The sequence below is a fragment of the Balaenoptera borealis genome, assembly GCF_965194805.1.
Source record: "Balaenoptera borealis genome assembly, chromosome: 14".
In the NCBI taxonomy this organism is placed as follows: domain Eukaryota; kingdom Metazoa; phylum Chordata; class Mammalia; order Artiodactyla; family Balaenopteridae; genus Balaenoptera; species Balaenoptera borealis.
Window position 1 is genome coordinate 3,259,146 of NC_138875.1, and position 18,532 is coordinate 3,277,677.

At 40.9% G+C, this 18,532-nt stretch overlaps 1 protein-coding gene across 3 annotated transcripts in view; it reads right to left on the bottom strand.

The window, feature by feature from the left end:
• Window positions 1-10,245: 10,245 nt before the first annotated feature.
• Window positions 10,246-18,532, bottom strand: part of TSHZ1 (teashirt zinc finger homeobox 1) — a 213,705-nt gene continuing 205,418 nt past the window's right edge. For 2 of the 3 annotated variants that reach the window (XR_014233956.1, XR_014233958.1), the window contains exon 3: window positions 10,246-14,313. The gene's annotated coding sequence lies outside the window, so the exon portion shown is untranslated. The remainder of the gene's footprint in view (window positions 14,314-18,532) is intronic. The other variant, XR_014233957.1, reaches the window with a different exon arrangement.

Genomic DNA, 18,532 nt, shown 5'->3' on the forward strand with positions numbered 1-18,532 from the left:
AGCCCCGCCAGCCGCCGAGGCCTTGACCCCAGCCTCCCGGGTTCACTGGAGCTGCAGCCTCTCCCCTCTCTTGCCCTCCCCTCTGGCAGGGCTGGAAGCCCGAAAGAACTCTCCTTTGTTCTCTTTACTGCTGAAGGAAAGCGTTTCTTAGCACGAGCTCTAACTGCCTACCTTTAGTGTTTCCAACTCCGGGAGGCCACGCAAAACCAGGCTTTGCAGCAGGTCTTTAGTGACTGGAGGTTAGGGGCCCCCAACGCCCACTAAAGACATCCCTGGCCACTCCTGCGCCTGAGTCCAGGATTGAGGCAGAGATATCACGGGAACGACTGGCTTTCTGGAGAGCGAGGGAGGAGAGCCAGGCGGCAGAGCCGGCCTCCCAGCTGGAGGGGAAGCCACGGCCTCCGCGTGGAGGGGACGCCGAGGCCGTCTCGAAAGAACTGTCCCGTTTTAACACCTGCCTTTTCGAAGAGAGGGAAAAGTCATCTAATTTCTCAGCACACTGACATTCAGACCTCTCAAGCCGGGCAGCTCCAAAGGCCGGGTCACCACCCGCTGGGGCAGCGTTGGATCTCTCCTCCAAAGGGGCCTCCGGCCTCTCCCCCCGCCCCACCAAGACCTGGCGGGGAGCTACCCATGGGCTTCCTCCCCAGAAACTCTGGCCGCTCTGGGCCCGTTTTCTTTCCCGAAAACTCTGTGAGATTTGGCAGGTGGCAAGTGTGTTCTGCTCTGTTTTGTGTTCTGGTTTGATGTGTTCTGAGCCGCTTCATCCTGCCAGCTGCCCAGGGTCCGACTGGCCGCCCTGCATCCCTCTGCCCGCCCAGGGCCCGTTTATTCAGGTGGGCAGCTGCCTGGTAGCCTCATGCACACGCGTCGAGACACATGGCAGCGGGAGGGGTGAGGCTGGGCGTTTGATGTGGGGCTGGGAGGAGCCGGGCGGGTCAAGAGGCCTCTTCGCCCCTCAGAGGCCCGGTTCACACTTTCATGTTTGTCCGGGGTGAGTGGGAGGTCAGGAGGTGAAACGGAGTTCACCCAGAAGTTGACTGATAGCGTTGGGTGCGCGGGAGGGGTTGTCTAGAACCAGGCCCCGGGCTGGGAGGTTGTCCTGCCTGCCAGGAAGCTCCTGGCCGAGGGGCCCCAGTGATGGATGGGCTGGGCCTGCACTCGGGGCCGCACAGCTGTGGGCGGCCAGGCCCCACGGCGGAAGCCACCTCCCAGCCAGCCAGCACCCCTGGGGGCCTGGGAACCCAGCAGGCCCAGCGCCCGCCGGGTAGCAGCACTCTGGGCGCCGTTCCTTATTTCTGTATTGGCCGAGGTGGGAGGAAAAATGATCCAGTGATGGCATCCCCGCCTAGGAGAAGATTGCTTGCTTTTGTGGGAGCGAAAGGCACCTTTCTGCCTGCACCACCGAGTGTTGCTAAGGGCAGGGCGATGACTAAGCTAGAAATGTCACAGGGAGAGGCCAAGGCAGGCGGACTTAAAAAGTCCTTTTATGTCCAACTTCTGTCTAATCCCTGGAGGAAAACAAAACACAACACAACAAAACCGTGACTCAGAAAGTTCCAGTTGCACAGAGCCCGGGTTCTTAGAGCCAGGGTCGCTTCTGCGTGTGTGTGACCTTGAAAAGAAGGACTTGAAAATTGCTCCAGGGGACCCTCACAAGTGTTTTAAAGAGAACTCCCTGCCCTGGAGACGAGAGGGTGTCTGAAGGGTCTACTCAACCCCACCTCTGCCCCTCCCCATCCTCACCTCCGTGATCACAGCAAAGAATCCAGGATAACGCAGTCCCGAAATTCCCCTAATTGTGGCTACTTCAAGTGATGCATCCAGGGTGTCTTTTTTTTTTTTTCCCAAGCAAAGAATGTGGCTGGAGCGTGAGCACAGAGGTGGGTTTGGTTGATGGGCGGCTCTGAGCCCTGCTAATTTCCGGGCAAGCCTTCCTGGTTTCCAGTCTGCAGCAGCAGCTTCAGACTTCAGCTCACAACGCCATCCTTTGCAGATACACCTTCTCTTCTCTCGGAAATGCAGACAAAGCAAAGGAATACTGCTTAATATCTCCAAAAGCGGGGGGAACGATTCGCTGGCAGACATTTTGCCGAAACCTATTCGAGGCGAGACCTGACCTTAGTCCTAAGGGCACAGGACGTGGCGATGTCCCTAGTCCCCGGGGCAGGGGGGCTGTGAGGTCCCCCTCGCCCCTCCCCCCAGCCAGGCGACAGCTGCAAAGGCCATTCTTCCAGGAAAAGCCAAGAGCAGCCAAGGGAGTGTTCTAAGAGTGTATGAAGAGGGGATGAGACTATGAAATAATAAACAATTAAGTTTTCACTTGGCAAAGAAATAAGCGAGGCGCTTCTTCTCCGCGGCTCCAACCATTAGCACGCTTGACTCCATTTCAAATGGGCCTTCAAGAGGGCAGCACACTTAGTGTACTTGTAAATTCTGAAGTCCTCAGGAGTTTATCCAGAAGTCTGAACGCTTTTCAAGTAACTCTACTTGTAAACGATGACCTGACACTGGATTTTTCAGAACAAAGGCAATTAGAGCATCTAGATGGATGCAACATTTTTTTTTTTATTGTAAAAATACACTCTACTCAGTAAAAGGAAAAAATTGACTGTTTATTAAAAGATCAGACATGAAAGTAACTTAGGGATTAATGTCCGAGAAATATAGAGTCTCTTTTTCTGCTTTTCTGCTTCTACTATTTTCTGCATTTTGAAAACATGCTTTTCAACGAACTTCTTTGGAGCAAGTACTATGCGTTAGACAGTGGAGATAATTAGTACCAGAAATTAGTGGAAAGCAGAACAGAAGTTTTCTGAAAGGACTAATAAAATAGACAATAAAATAGAGAATATAAAAATACATTACCAACAACAGAAATGGAAAAAGAGGAAAGTTAACAAATAAAGATAATTTTTAAAATCATAACAAAATAAAGTATGCACAGCACCATGCCAATCATTTGCGCATACAGAACAAACAAAATAGATTATTTTTAAGGAAACATGTTACTAAAATTATCCACCAAGGGAAGAGATGGTAAAAAAACAAAAAAACAAAACAAACAAAAAAAAACTATTATACTAACAATTTTTAAAGGAATTTAAAAGCTTCTCATTTCTACCATAAAAAGTTTTCAGGCACAGAATTATTTATTGGCTTTCAAGAGACACATAATTCTTTCCATCAGTTAAACTATCTTATACCATAGAAAACTATGGAGAACTTCCCAGACAAATTTGTGAAGCTAAATCTAAAAACAAAACCAGATAAACATAGGAAAAACTGAAAAATATAGTTTTCCCTCACTTACTGATGTAGGTTAAAGAAATTCTAAGTATAGTGAATCCAACAAAATAAAAGAGGATAACACACTATGAAGACGTGGGTTTATTCCACACTACAATTCAAATCTAAGAAGTCTGTTAACATGATTTAGTACATTAATTATTAAAAAAAGGAATTTCACATAAGCATTTCATCAGACACAAAAAAAAATAAGAGAGAGAGACAGAGAGAGACTGAATAGAATTTAACAGCTGTTCCTGTTTTTTAATAATGTATCATAAATTAAGACAGAAAGTTTTCAAACAGGCTGGGGAATATATCTTCCAAAACTCACAGCAAACATTTTATACCAAATGATGAAACACTTGAAGTATTCCAGTGAAGGTAAGAATATGATAAGAATAACTAAATTCATTTTTTAATATCACTTTGGAATTCCAAATCAATGCAATAAAAACATATTCAGAAGAAAATCATTGGGAAGGAATACATGAAATTATCATTTGTTGCTGATGATTTTTACTATATGTTAAAAAAAAGGAATCAAATTAAATGGCTCAGCAAAGTGACTGAATACAAGTTAAAATAAAAATCAGTAGATGTCCTTTTTATGCAAGGGACATCAAATTAGAAAATAAAATGAAAGTGAAAATCCAACTTGAAAAGTCAGTGGAGGCAATCCAATGGAGGAAATGATGGACCTTTCAATAAATGGTACTGGGACTATTGGATATCTACCTGGGGGAAAAAACTGATTTAGCTATACCCTTCCCTCACACCATACACAAAAATTAATTCAAAATGGATGAAGACCTAAATGTAAGACCTAAGGATATAAATTTTTTTGAAAAATATAAGTAAATCTTTGTGACATTGGGTTAGGCTAAGAATTCTTAGATAAAACACCAAAAGCATAAATGATAAAAGAGAAAGCTGATAAATTGAACTTAATAAAAATTAAAACCTTTTCATTTCAAAATATACCATTAATAAAGTAAAAAGGCAACACACAGATTGGGAGAAAATATTTTCAAATTATACGTCCTAAAAAAGATTTGTATCCCAAGTATATAAAGAACTCTTACAACTCAATACTGTGAAGATAAATAGCCCAGTTGAAAATAGGCAAAATATTCAAATAAAATTTGCCCCAAAGAAGATATACAAAATGGTCAATAAGTACTGATGAAAAGATGTTTAATACTATTAATCATTAGGTAAATATAAATTCTAACTACAATAAGATACCACTTCACACTCACTAGGATTGCTATAATCAAAATGTCAGACAACACTAAATTTTGGTGAGAATATGGAGAAATCAGTACATTTATGCATTGCTGGTGTAAATGTAAAATGGTACAGCCACTTTGGAAGACAGTTCAGCAGTCTCCAAAAAAGTTTGACATCAATTTATCGTATGACACAGTAATCCCATTCTCAGGTATCTACTCAAGGAAAATGAAAACATATGTTCACACAAAGACTTGTACACAAGTGTTCATAACAGCATTATTATTCATAACCAAACAGTGGAAGCAATCCAAACATCCACCAACTGATGAATGGATAAACAGAATGTCATATATCTATACAACAAACACTGTTTGGAAATAAAAAGAAACAGCATACTGTTCCACACGGCAGCATGGGTGAACCTCAAAAACATGCTAAGTGAAAGAACCCAGTCACAAAAGACCACTTATCGTATGATTGCATTTTTGTGAAAAGTCTAGAAAAGGCAAATCTATAGAGACTGAAAGTAAATTAATGGTGTTCTGGGGCTGACGCAGAAATGGAGAGTAACTGTAAAAGGGCATGAAAAAATTTACTGGGGTGAAGAAATATTTTAAAGCTGGATCATGGTGATAGTTTCATAATTAGGTAAATATACAAAAGTTGTTGATTTGTGTACTTAAAAAAGTGAATTTTATGGTGTATAAGTTATACCTCAAAAAAGCTGTTAAATAAGATGACGGTGGGAGGTCTACTTCAGCTGTGATTGAGTAGCTTGTGGAAGACCAATGATCCCACTGGGAACAAATAGGAAATCTGGATTAATTTTTTTTAATGCTTATAGGACTTACCAAGGCTACTAGGACTTGAGGGGCCAAGACCCTGGGGAGGAGAGATCCTCAGTGAAAGAAGTGAAAGCTGCATATACCAATTATTGGTGTCAAGCAGGGGGCTGAGAATCCAAGCAGAAGCTGCAGCTAAAATTCAGAGAATCCAGCAGAAAACTCACAGTCTTACTGGGTCATCTCACAATGCTGGAGAGAGAATAATTGGACCCTGGTACTTCCAAGGAAGATTCAGAGTAAAATGCCCAACATCTGGAGGATTTCCCCTCAAGGCATTTACTAAATTCTGGGTTTTTTAAACATTAACTTTTAATTTTTAAATAATTTAGACTCACAGAAAAGTGGAAAAAATAGTGTGGAGAGTTCCCATATACCCTGACCCCAGCCTCTGCAGCAGCTTCCATGGCCTCTACCCACTAGATGCCAGTCGTGAGAATTAAAATGTCCACAGACATGGCTAATTGTCCCCTGGGGGAAAGATCGTCCTTGGTTGAAAAGGACTGCTCCAACATGAGCAACTTATTTAAGCATTATGCTGTTGTCAAAACCAGGAAACTAACAGTGGTGTAGACCTATTAACTAAAATATGTATCTTATACAGATTTCCCCCGATGCCCATTTTCTGTTCCAGATTCCAGTCCAGGAATCCACATTGTGTTTATTTGCTGTTTCTCCCTAAACAACTTCCCTTGATGATGCTTCCCCAGACTTTCTTTGTCTTTCATGCCATTGATTCATTTGATGAGACCTGGTCAGTTCATTTGTTGAATGTCTCTTGATTTCATTTGTCTGGTGTTTGCTTATGATTAGAGTGAGGTTATGATTTGGGGCAAGAATACTGCAGAAGTGATGTAGTGTCCTTCTCAGTGCATCTTTTCAGGGGGAATATCATGCCAGAATCTCTTATTACCTGGGGTGTTAACCTTTATCATTGTATAAGGTGCTGTCTACCATATTTTTCAACTGTAAAATGACAATTTCTCCTTTGTAGCTGGTCAGTACCTTGGGAAGAGCCTTGGAGTATCTGCAAATATTTTGGGTTTTTTTACAACTGTTGCCCACTGAGTTCAGCATCTATCAGTGGGTCCTCCCCACATTAATTAACACTGTGGGTTTCACCTATTGGTGATTTTGTATTTTCCTCATTTCTTCTACATTTATTAATTTGAATTATTCTGTAGGGAAGATTTGTCACTTCTCTCCCATTTATTCATTTTTATATCAGCATAGACTAATCAATATTTATTTTATTCTATGGGTTATAATCTAATACATCATTTTTTATTTTGTTGCTCAAATTATTCTAGCTTTAGCCATTGGGAGTTTTTTCATGTTAGTTCCTGTGCCCTACTGGCATGTTGCCACCATTTTTCAAGATCTTTATTATTTTCCAGATCCACAAGATGTCCCAGGCTCATGTGGCATTTTCCCTGCCCCACCTCTGGATTCCGCCACTTTTCCAAGCCGTGGCACATTTTATTGCAAACGGTATTTAGAAAACAATATCTGGGCTTTGTAAGTTCATTGCTGTGAGCTGTAATTTCTCCTGAGCCTTCTCAGCAGACACAGCTAGGAAATACATGTGTATGTACTAACACACATATACATATATGTACACATCTATATTTGTTTCTATATCTATCTAGCTATATATATATATTTTTTATAGTTAAACATCTATTATCTTTTTTTCACATCTTTAGTGGGGTATAATTGCTTTACAATGTCGTGTTGGTTTCTGCTGTACAACAAAGTGAATCAGCTATATGTATACGTATATCCCCATATCCCCTCCCTCTTGAGCCTCCCTCCCACCGTCCCTATCCCACCCCTTTAGGTTGTCACAAAGCGTCGAGTTGATCTCTCTGTTATCTAGCTGTATATATTTTAAACCACAAGTTCATACCTCGAATTCCAAATCAAAAACCAGACATTTCATTTTTGTCTTCCTATTTCCTTATTTGTAACTTTTTCTCTCACTTCTCTCTCTCTTTCTTTCTGTAGATGAGGAAAGCTGGATGATGAAAACCTCGTTCCCATCACCTGCAATATATATACTTATTTGCTCAAACCTAGGATGCACAGAGTAGTTACAGAGTTTCTAACTAATACCCTTGGGAGAAGCAAATTTACTAACTGGGGTGTTTTTGTGAAGTTCTTTTTATCTTTAGCCCAACATTATAAAGTCAAAATATTATATTGCAAAGTTATTTACATTAGTTCTTTTCTTCTCCATCCCATTCACTGTGGTTTACTTTTTCATTTATAATCCATTGGGTTCATAAGTTACTGTTTGTATCCCATTTGGGGTTTCTCCTTTATCCTGGTTAATAATAATGTATTTGTTTATTTATTTATTTATTGCGGGGAGGTGGAATGTGAAACATTACTATGACTCTAAGAGTCAGAGCTATGCAAAAAAGTATACTCAGAGAAGAATCACTTCCTCTTCAGCCCCATTCATTTGCTGAATTCTTAGCCTTCACAAGGCAAAGAGCTAAGAAGCTAAGCAGAAAGCTGCTTAACACCAAATGGGAATTTTAAGCAGTTTCAGGATTCTGAAAAGATAGCTATTCAGAGCCTGCCAGAGAGGAAGAGTCCTACTAAAAATCCCAACGTTTCCACCGAAACCCCTAACTATTAGAATAACCTTCCCTGATTTTCTACCCAGAGGAGGATCCTGTGAACTCTCTCCAAAGGAAGATGATTTTATTCAGTCTCAACAATTTTTATACACAATGTCTAACATTCAATCAAAATTTAGTAGATATATGTAGAAATAGACACTAATAATAGAGCTATGGTAAGAACCTCTAATAATAGAGCTATGTTAAGAACTTTTTAAATGTCTTGTTAATGTCCTCAATAAAAGCAGATTTACTGTTAAGTTAATGACACTTAAATTCTTGGCCCCTCACTTGCATGGACCTCTTCTAAAACTCTCGGAGGAGCCCAAGACCTGGGTTCATATGATCATATTTGTAAAATGTGCAACAACCAAAAAAAAAAAGTGTATGTACTACCAATTAAGACTGTTTTCTCTTTCCATTCCTACTTTCTCTCTGACACATCCTCATATCAGATGTCAGGCTTATCAGGTGATGGAGTAGCCATAGGCATTTTGGAGATTTGCACAAAGGGAATTTGAATTGAGGATATGTTTATTTTGGGATTAGTGGGATATGTTTATGTAGCTCACAGTCACTTCCAAGAAAAGTTAAGTTATTGTGAACTGTCCCACTGTCAAGAGGGCTTCTAGAAATACACTTACTTCTGGTTGCTAATACAGGTCCAGCAAATGATATTTGGATAGGACAGCAAGGTGCATTTACCATGAAGTTAATAAAACTTAATCTTTGAGTTCTGCATTTGCATAGGCCCTTTCTCAGGCCCTGTACCTAATTTTGTATTCATAATTATATATTCTTAAAAATGGAACTCAAAGCTATATAGTCTTCAAGCCCTGCGAAATGAGGATCCATGTCCAACAGTGGAAAAGAAACAAAGTTTTAACTTTGCGAAGCCAGAAGCTGATCAACAAAAAAGTCTTCCAAATCCTCCAGCTCATATATAGCAGAAACTTGATAGAGGTTTCCCAAATTTGATAACAAATCTAGTAATTTGTATTAAAATATCAATAACAAGTTGTGAACCTGAAAGAAATTTCTCTAAACTATCAATAACAACAAATTTTAAACCATCACATAGAGGAAAGACGTATCTTTCTATTCTTTTCATAGAAAACGGTATCACAAATTTATTGTCAGTGAAGAGACTATCAAAGTTAAGTAGGTAAAAAGTAGGAAAAAAGAACTAGGCAGCTGATTAGTAAAATGCGATGTAATTTTAGTGCATATTTTGGATTCTGTGTTATTTGCAAGCTTTTATAAATCTGTAAATTTTTTAAATTGTTTCATCAAAAAGCCTATCCTTTTTTTTTTTTTTTTTTTTTTTTTGGCTGTGTTGGGTCTTCGTTGCTGTGTGCGGGCTTTCTCTAGTTTCAGCGAGCAGCAAGGGTTACTCTTTGTTGCGGTGCGTGGGCTTCACATTGCGGTGGCTTCTCTTGTTGTGGAGCACAGGCTCTAGGTGTGCGGGCTTCAGCAGTTGTGGTGTGCGGGCTCAGTAGTTGTGGTGCACGGGCTTAGTTGCTCCGAGGCATGTGGGATCTTCCCAGACCAGAGATCGAACCCGTGTCCCCTGCATTGGCAGGCAGATTCTCAACCACTGCGCCACCAGGGAAGTCCCTATATCTGTAAATTTTTGTGATTTCTAATCCTAAATAAAGATTGACTTTGGTGCCTAATTAAGCTTTCATAATTTTAAAAGTGTTCTTTTTCTTAAAGTTGGCTTTAAAATTGTTAGTAAATTGAAATATAAAGTTGAAGAATTTTAAATGTCTTTACACACATTTTCAAAACAGTATTTCCTTAAAGAGACATTTTAAAATAGGGTCCTAAAGTTTGTAGTTCTCTTATGAACAATCTTACTGTTTTTTCTGCTTTATTCAGCTCTTGGAATGACGGATTAGGAAAAGCTAGAAGAAAGTTTTACAGTGTAGGTGTAATTTCTTTGTAAACCATAAGGCACCATATGACTTGAAGATATTACTATACTATGAAGCGCTTTTTTAATAAAATGAAATATTTTTATACACATAATGCATAGACATGATTACAATACCAAATAGTTCAAAAGTGTATAAAGTGCTGATCTGTGGATTTTATCTGGTCCCCCCTGTAATGAAAGATGAGGAAATGGAGGTGTTTACCTGCTATCCAACTTTCCTCTACCCCTCCACATCCAGTTTTGGGAGGGGTTTTCCCAGACTGACTTTTCTAGATAAAGGAAACATTCCCAGCCTTTTATAACTGGGGAGTTTTTTTTTTTTTTTTTCTTTTTTACTCTCATGCTTAATCACTGCTTTTACTGGAATTTTAGGTTCAAATTTTCTTTCCTCAGAATTTTGAAGGTATTGCCCTTGCCAGTTAGTATACAGTCAAGCTAATAAGGTAATTGGATGTCAATTGGATTTTTTTCAAGAAACTTGTTCCAATTCATTTTTTTTCATCTTTATCATCGGAGGCTTTGTTAAAGTAAAACAGCTTGAACAAATGGTTAGCCTTAATAACTGAGTAGCATAAAATATAAAAGCTCTGGTAAATTATTCTTTCCTGATCTAGTTAACAAACAAACAAAAAAAAACTTTGCATATTTATTCATGAGAAGACATGCTCAAATATTTTTTGATTGTCTATTTCTGTTGAAGTCCAGTTGAAGTCCTCTTATCAGAGACACTGACAAGGCAAATCATTAAAAGTATCATGTAACTTAAATTTCTTTATTTTAACCAAACCTTATAAGCCTACACTCACCAATGAGGCCAAGACCCTTTTTGAGGTTAGATTCATCAACGGTTTTTGTTTGTTTGTTTTGCATGGACCACACCCCAGTTCATCCTTTATGTTTTCTTCTATACATTACTTTCAAGTGGAAAGAGAATGAGAAAATTTCTGGAGCAATTTAAGTGCAGAATCTTGTACTTTAAAGATTTTTTTTTCCAAAAATGAGTAGCTTTCCTGTCCATACTTCAGTTATCAGCAATTTCTTCTCAACTTTATTGAGTCTTTTTTAAAAATTCAACTTATTTTTCATAGAAACAGTAACTTTGATTCACATGATATTTTATTAAGTAATCTACTTATAATAATAAGGAAAAATGGTATAAACTGGTTTAAATACATGTGACAATTGATAACCTCTTCTCCACAAACTTTAACAATCCGGCAATGGATGTGGGAAAGAAAACTTTTTTTTAATGTTTCAAAATCACTTCTCAGTCTTTGTATAGCATAGCCAGATATTCAAATCTTTAAGCGCACTAGTTCACAAATAGTTAACAGTGGATTGATTTTATACTGCTCTCACTTATAGCCAACCAGATATTATACTCGTAATGAAAATATCGAACTCTGTGTAATGTATCAGTAATTAACCTGCTACACTTTTTGAACACTGCCAGTAAATACGTATAATATCAATTTGTAATCAGTGTTTACAAATTCAAGCTTTCTGAAGGTTTTAAATATGGTGATAGGAATGTTAAAGACACAGTTATATCTCATCAAATAGATCTTTAGTATCTATTCTGTACATATTCTATTTTGGCCATTCATGATTGATTTTTCATAAGAAAAACCTATTAGGGACTCCCCACAATGCAATCCTTGTATTTCATATCAGCTGAACATGTTCATTCATTTATTTTATAACTTCATTAATTTGTTGACTCATAACCCACACACGTACCATGTACCTTGTATGTCTGTAGTGCTGTTCTTAGGTTATTATAAATTAATTCAAACATCATACAGCTTCTCCTGTCTTTCTCTTTGTCCTTATCTCTGTCCTCATGGACCTCAATGTCTTCTTATTGGAAGAAAACTGATTTGAAAAAGGCACTGGGGTTACCTTGCAATCATGTAGGAAGAGGTTCCTGCTGGTTGCCTCTTAAAGAGGAAAGTCCAGGGTGGTACAGGGAAAAACTAGACTGCTCTGAGGAGAAGAGGGGTCTGATCTGGGGAGATCTGAGCTCAGAACATTCCAGACAAAGAGACAGGAAGTGCAAATCTTGAGCTATTTTAAGAAAATGAAATTTTCATCAAGAAAGAAAATTCATAGATATTTCTAGAAACTTGTCCCTTTTCCCACCTCATCTTTTTTTATAATGACATTTGGGGAGATTTGTTATTTTTCATAATATATGGTTTAGGTTTGAAATATTTTTCTTTAATTTCCATATTCCAAAAATTCACAGTACTATTTATGTGGTCATATCACTATGAATACGACTTCATGTCACATAAATAGTCATGTAACTTTTTATGTTGTCTCCTGCTTATGTAGGGGAGTTTTCAGAAACCCTATATTATGGTCTTGTTTTAGGCCCTGCTCCCTTTCTGGGGCTGGTACCGTAATACATGGATTAAAGCCTGCTGCTTTGAGGCTTTTGTCAGCCTGAAACCTCACCTTCCAGTGTGCGTCAAACCACGGTACACAGTAAATCAACACATGTGTCTGCACAGCTATATATTCTTTCTGTGGCTTTAAATATTTTTATAATCACGGGTGTGCTATAGGACTCAGGGGACCCTTTAAAGCCAGCATTTGAAACAGCTGAATGGAGATTCAGAAAACTCATGTGCTATGCAGCTAAACTGTAGAAAAACTTCTGTGAACCTTTGATGTGTGTAGGGGTTTGATTTTCCTGGGAACTGTATTTAATTCTACAATTATCAATTTCTATGGTAAGAACTAATCCTGTGTTCACCAGATTATAGGATGTAAGAGGTAGGATGACCTTCTTTCTCCTCATACCTTTGAAATAGGAAGTAGATACACAATTTACATGAGACCACAAAGCAGCCCCGGGCCTCAAAGAGTTAGACAATATCACACTTCAGTTCACTGCCTTGATTCTTATGGAAGGGATGAACCCCTTCGATTATTATTGTTATTAATGTCTAGTTAAAGCAAATTAACTTGGGGAAAGTATGGACTAACTGGTCATAGACATCATAGGTTCAGTGCTAGTCTCTGGGTGGCCCGGGGCAGATTCAAGCCCGGCACTGGAAAGTGTGGTAGAACCATCACTGAAGGGAACTGGTGGAAAAATCTTGATGGCTGATATTTCTACATTTACATGTAAGATTTTTAGTAAGTCATTTGTTATTGGACAATCTTAAGCCAGGACTCCTGAGACATTTTATTTATTTTTTTAACCATTATGGATATGAGTTACATGTCATTTACGTATAATAATAATCACAATAACAATAGTTGCTAAAATCATTGAGCATGATTGCAAGCATTTTATATGTGTTAACTCATTCAATATTTAAAAGGCACAAGGTCACGATAAGAAATGTATTTCCAGGTCTTGAGTGCTAGAATAATTTGATTTTTTAATATAGGGTGTTTTTTTTAATTGTAAAAGGACTCTGTATTCTTTAAGGAAAGTTTGGAAAAAGCAGAAAAGAAGAAAAGAAAACGATCATCCACATTTCTACCACGCAAAAAGCTCACGATAGAACTTTTTTTTTCTCTTTTGGTAATTCATTCCAATTTTGGGTAGGCCAATGTGGATATACTTGTTTGTTTGCACAGTTAGAAGTTGGCGATCATCTTTGACAAAGGAGACATTTTAAGGCACATCCTCAGAGACCCCTCCTCACCGCCCTCCTCCCCTCCATTTCTGGTCCTGCTCTGGAGACTCAGCTGGACTCCCCAAGCAGTTCCACGTAATCGAAGAACATGCACTTTTGTGTTATTTCATACTCCGGGGAAGTGGGTCGTTACAATGACGCAGTTTTTCCCTTTGGCAAATCACTCTGTTGGAGAGCATAAAATAATCAGTGAGGAGCAAAGTTGCATACAGCAACTCTAACTGCACTGATATTTGAATTCAGGATGTACACCGGGAGACCTTTACGATTTGGGAAGCTTGTGCTACGTGGCTTTCCCGGAAGATCATTTTTCCCATCTGGGGGGTATGACATCATTTACTCCTGACAAGTTCCCTCCTGGATTCGTTCTGGATGATGGTTTCGTAGGGTGAGTCCTGTCTACGCAGGGGCCACCATGTCAGTGGAAGAGCTGGTTACCAAATCGCAAAAGCAGATAACTCACCGCAAGAAAGCCTGGAGACGCTCCATATAACTGTGGTTTTATAAACACCATCCTTAATTCTGGACGCCTCTGCCACTGATCAGAACCTTTCAACAATGCGCACGTCAGCTCCAAGGCTCCTGGTTTCCAGAAGGCTGTTTCCGAAGGTCCATGTGAGGTCGTGAGTGGTGTAACCTGCCCCGGAGCAGCTTTTCCAGATGTGCTGTGCTGGGCGCAGTCTTGAGAGGCTGTGATGAGGAACGCACGCCCTGCCAGCGCTCTGTGGACGGGAGGAAACATTCTTTCCTTTTCATCTCCATCGGTGCAGCCAGAAGACTGTCCCTCCTCTCCTAGCCTTTTTATACTTAGCCCCGGAAGCCAGACACATGCATGATTTTAACCAGCTCACCTATCACAACGGAGTTCCAGTGGCTGCTGAGCTGGACAATCAGCTGCAGCGAGCCTGTCCACCTCCTTCCCAAACCCACGCTCACCTGCGAAGGCCTCTGGGGATCCAGAGAGAAGGCCTGCCCGGCTGGGTGTTTCCTAGCTTTGTATGTGTACGTTTTTTCATTGTTTTGTTTTCTATCAGTGATTAAAATTACAAAAGGGGAAACTTGGGGCAGGAGGGGGGATAAATTAAGAGTTTGGGATTAACATATACAAAGTACTATATATAAAATAGATAATCCACAAGGACCAACTGTATAGCACAGGGAGCTCTACTCAATATTCTGTAATAACCTATATGGGAAAACAATCTGAAGAAGAATAGGTGTATGTATATGTATAACTGAATCACTTAACTGTACACCTGAAACTAAGAAGACATTGTAAATCAACTCTACTCCAATATAAAAGAAAATTTTTAAAAAATCAATCAATCAATCTTCCCCTTTAAAAAAATAAAATCACAAGTTTAGTTAATGTACAGAACAGTCTTTGGGAATAAATCCAGCCACTCCTCCCCCCAGATAACTGTTTTAAATGCTCGGAACCATTCTCAGATGCCGTCTCCCAGTTCTCGGACGCTGGGCTTCTTCCCCTCACCCACCTCCCCGCACACCATGTCCCACACCAGCCTTTTGTTCTGATGGCAAATCAAAAATCCCAGAGCCTTTCCCAGCCAGATCTGCTATAAAGCAGACCAATTTTCTGTGTGACCAGCCTCTTTAGCTGCATTTTTGGCAGATGAAAAACAAAACATATGGCCAGTAACACCCCTAAAATACTGTGCTAGCTCGATACTGTCCCTCAGGTTTGCAGCACAGAAACAACTGCCCGGCCACATATCACTAAGCAATGTTTTACCGATCTTCCGGAAAAATGTCATCATTTAGGAGTATTATATATCTTTCTAAAATCACTCAATATTTATGGTGGTGACTTGAATGCCTTTAGAACTCTCTGCTTCACACTTCTGAACACCAAAGAAAGAGGAAAGATTGCTATTTTAAGGAATTTGGAGCAATGGCTATGAAGAGGCCAGAGACCAGAAAATGTCCTGAGATTAGAAACACACGCAAAAAAAAAAAAAAATGAGAAGGAGGGTTGCTGGAAACAGTACGATTCTGAGGCTCTTCCCTCCCAGTCTCCTGCTCTGGGTCCAATCAGCCCCCGCGTGTAATGAGCCACTCAAATCTAGCTCTTACCCAGTTATGTCTATCACTCATTGGCTCATCCTACCTTGAGAGTCTAAAGTTTTGGGGGAATGATGATTTCAACTAAGTCTCTTGCCAGGGCTGCTTTTTGAATTACTTAGAAAGGCACAGAACTGTGAAGGGATTTGCCTCCTGGATGGATAAATCTTCAGGATAAGTGGGAGAGATACATAGAAAGTTAAACCAACAGACACATCCGTGATAACCTCTCTGAAAGAGTGATTAACGTCCTTAAAAACGGCCCTGGTGTAAGAGCTCTGTCAGCGTTGGTGCCGTCACCAACCCCATTAGTCCCCCAGCAGAATGGTCTCCAAGAAGTGTCAATAGAACTTTCTTCAGAATAGATGGGCCACTTCTTCTGGAGGTGATGCTGCCATGTAAGAGTCCAGGGCAAGGCGTTTCCCTAGGATGGGAGAGGGATAAAGGGATGAAGGGGCGTCTCACTATTCTCTCCGGCCCTCCCTGTGACCAGTGCCCCTCAAGGTTCAAAACGCTTGATGAGAATGTAGTCATCAGCCTTCCAACAGAACAAAGCTAACTGGCCTTGGAATTGGGTGGAAAGAATTAGCCTCATCAGCAAGAACCAAGGAAACTATCCTTGGGGACCTCCCTGGCGGCCCAGTGGTTAAGACTCTGTGCTTCCTATGCAGGGGATGTGGGTTCGATCCCTGGTCAGGGAACTAAGATCCCACATGTCGCGCAGCATGGCCAAAAAAAAAAAAAAAAAAAAGGAAGTTAACCTTCCTCTAAATTGATCAAGGTCATCATTATTCAAGGGGAAGTTCCAGAAATGAAAAACAAAACCCACGTATCATCATCAGAGAACAGAACTGACCGAGAGTGTTTTGTCCTGGGTTGGGCGGCTGGGTTTTCATTTGAGTCCAGTCTTATGATGGAGGAAAAGGACTAGAATACAGTCCTTCCTGAGAGCCAGTAGATCCATACAAGGTCAACGTTCTTCTGGACAAAGCCCAGGGGGTCATGCATCACCCCCCAGCATAACCACCTCTCCTATTTAGCATGTGAGCAAGGCCTCTCTGAGGTTCCGGACCTGATGTTATCAGTACGCCACGGTGCTCAGCCCTGAATTTCTCTCTCCCTCCTTGGTCTGATTCTTCTCTTCCTGAGGAGATAAATACTAGCCTAGTTCAATGGGGACAGAATGAAGGTGATGCTAAAGGTGAACTAAATGTTTAGTGCATTTTTCCTAATACCTAAGCACAAATACCTAGTTAAATGGGAAATACGTCTAGCATTGGAGCCTCAAGAGTGTCAGGAAGCATTTTTTAACTTAATCTGCTCAGTACCTCACATTGCATCTTGGATCTGCGTGTATTTGCTTCCTTTTGCAAGGGAGACGGGGGAGCTTCTGCAGATCGATATTCACATGCGAAAACTGCGAGCCAACATCTGGTCTCTCAAAAAGGCAAACTCTAGAGTCAAAGAACTGGCCAACTCTGGAGTTATTTTCAAACTTGGAGAACCCCCTGGGGACCCTGCCCGGGTCAGCTCAGATGCCTGGGGTGACGGCCTCCAGGCACTAGCGTTTGCCTCTGTGACCCCTGGGGAAACCCTGTTTGGAAACTGTAGACCATTAGGGGGTTTCCTTGTTGACAACACAAATGCCACTCCCTCTCTCGTGAACGCTTCCACGTGCCCAAGATGTACCCCCCTTTAGAAATGTCCCAGCGGGCGCATAGGAATTAGCCTATCAATCATTTTTGACTCCAGCCTATTTAAAGGGGATCCTTGTGATAGGAGATTTTGCAAAGTCTTCTCTGGGTGTCTGCAGTTAGGATGGAGTCCATCTCAGAAAGACAGTGCCTCAAGTTCTTCTCCTGCTCCCCCAAAACTCTCCCCTGACTGTCATGGTGAACTCTGCTGGTAAGTGGGACTCATGCCCTCTGTTGGCATGTCTAGGGCTCAACCTTTGACCCTCTCAGCGTCTCCTACAAGCCTCACATCTTTAAAAAAGCATCTCCATGTTGATGACTCTTAAATTTGTATCTTCAGCCTAAAAGCCTTCCCTGAACTCCAGACTTAACTCCAACCATTGCCTTGATATTGCCACGTGCTTATTTAATAGGAGTCTGAAACTTAACACATCTGGACTGAGCTCCCAAGACCCACTCTCAGCTCCCCGCCCCTCACCCCGTGGTTAATGGTAACTCCATTCTCCCAGTTACTCAGACCAAACACCTGGGCGCCTCTCTTTAGCTCCCAACGCACATGGGATCCACCAGCGAATCCTGTTTGTTCTTCCTTCCAAGTATGCTCAGAGCCTAACCGTTTCTTCCATTACTCCCATCCCGCTCCAAGCCCCCAACATCTTGGCCTGGGTCATTATCCTGGTACTATTCCTGCTTCCCGCCCGTCATGAACTTCTCTTGTTTACTTTCAACAGTGTCCAGAGTGAGCCAATCATAAGATAGGTCACGCCTTTCCTCAGCTCAGAAATCTCCGACATCTTCGCTCTCATTCACAGTAACGCCCAGCGCCTTCTGTGGCCCCCGAGGGCGTCGTGAGCTCCCCTCTCACCCTTCACGTCTCTGCTCTCACCTTCTCCGCATTTCCCATGCCCGTCTCCTCACTGTCTTATAAACACACCAGGCAAGCTTTTGCGTGGATCCTGGGGCCATGCTCTTCCCTCCCCGAGACCTTCTCTCCCAGAAAGGCTCCTCTTCATCTTCACATTTCAACGCACTGCTCTGAAATGTCACCTCCTTCCTTGGTAAAGCTTTGGATGCCTCTTTCCTGCTTTATTTTTCTCCCTGGTGCTTACCACTATCTAACATATACTTTATTTGATTTTTTAAATTTATTGTTTGACTCTCTTAT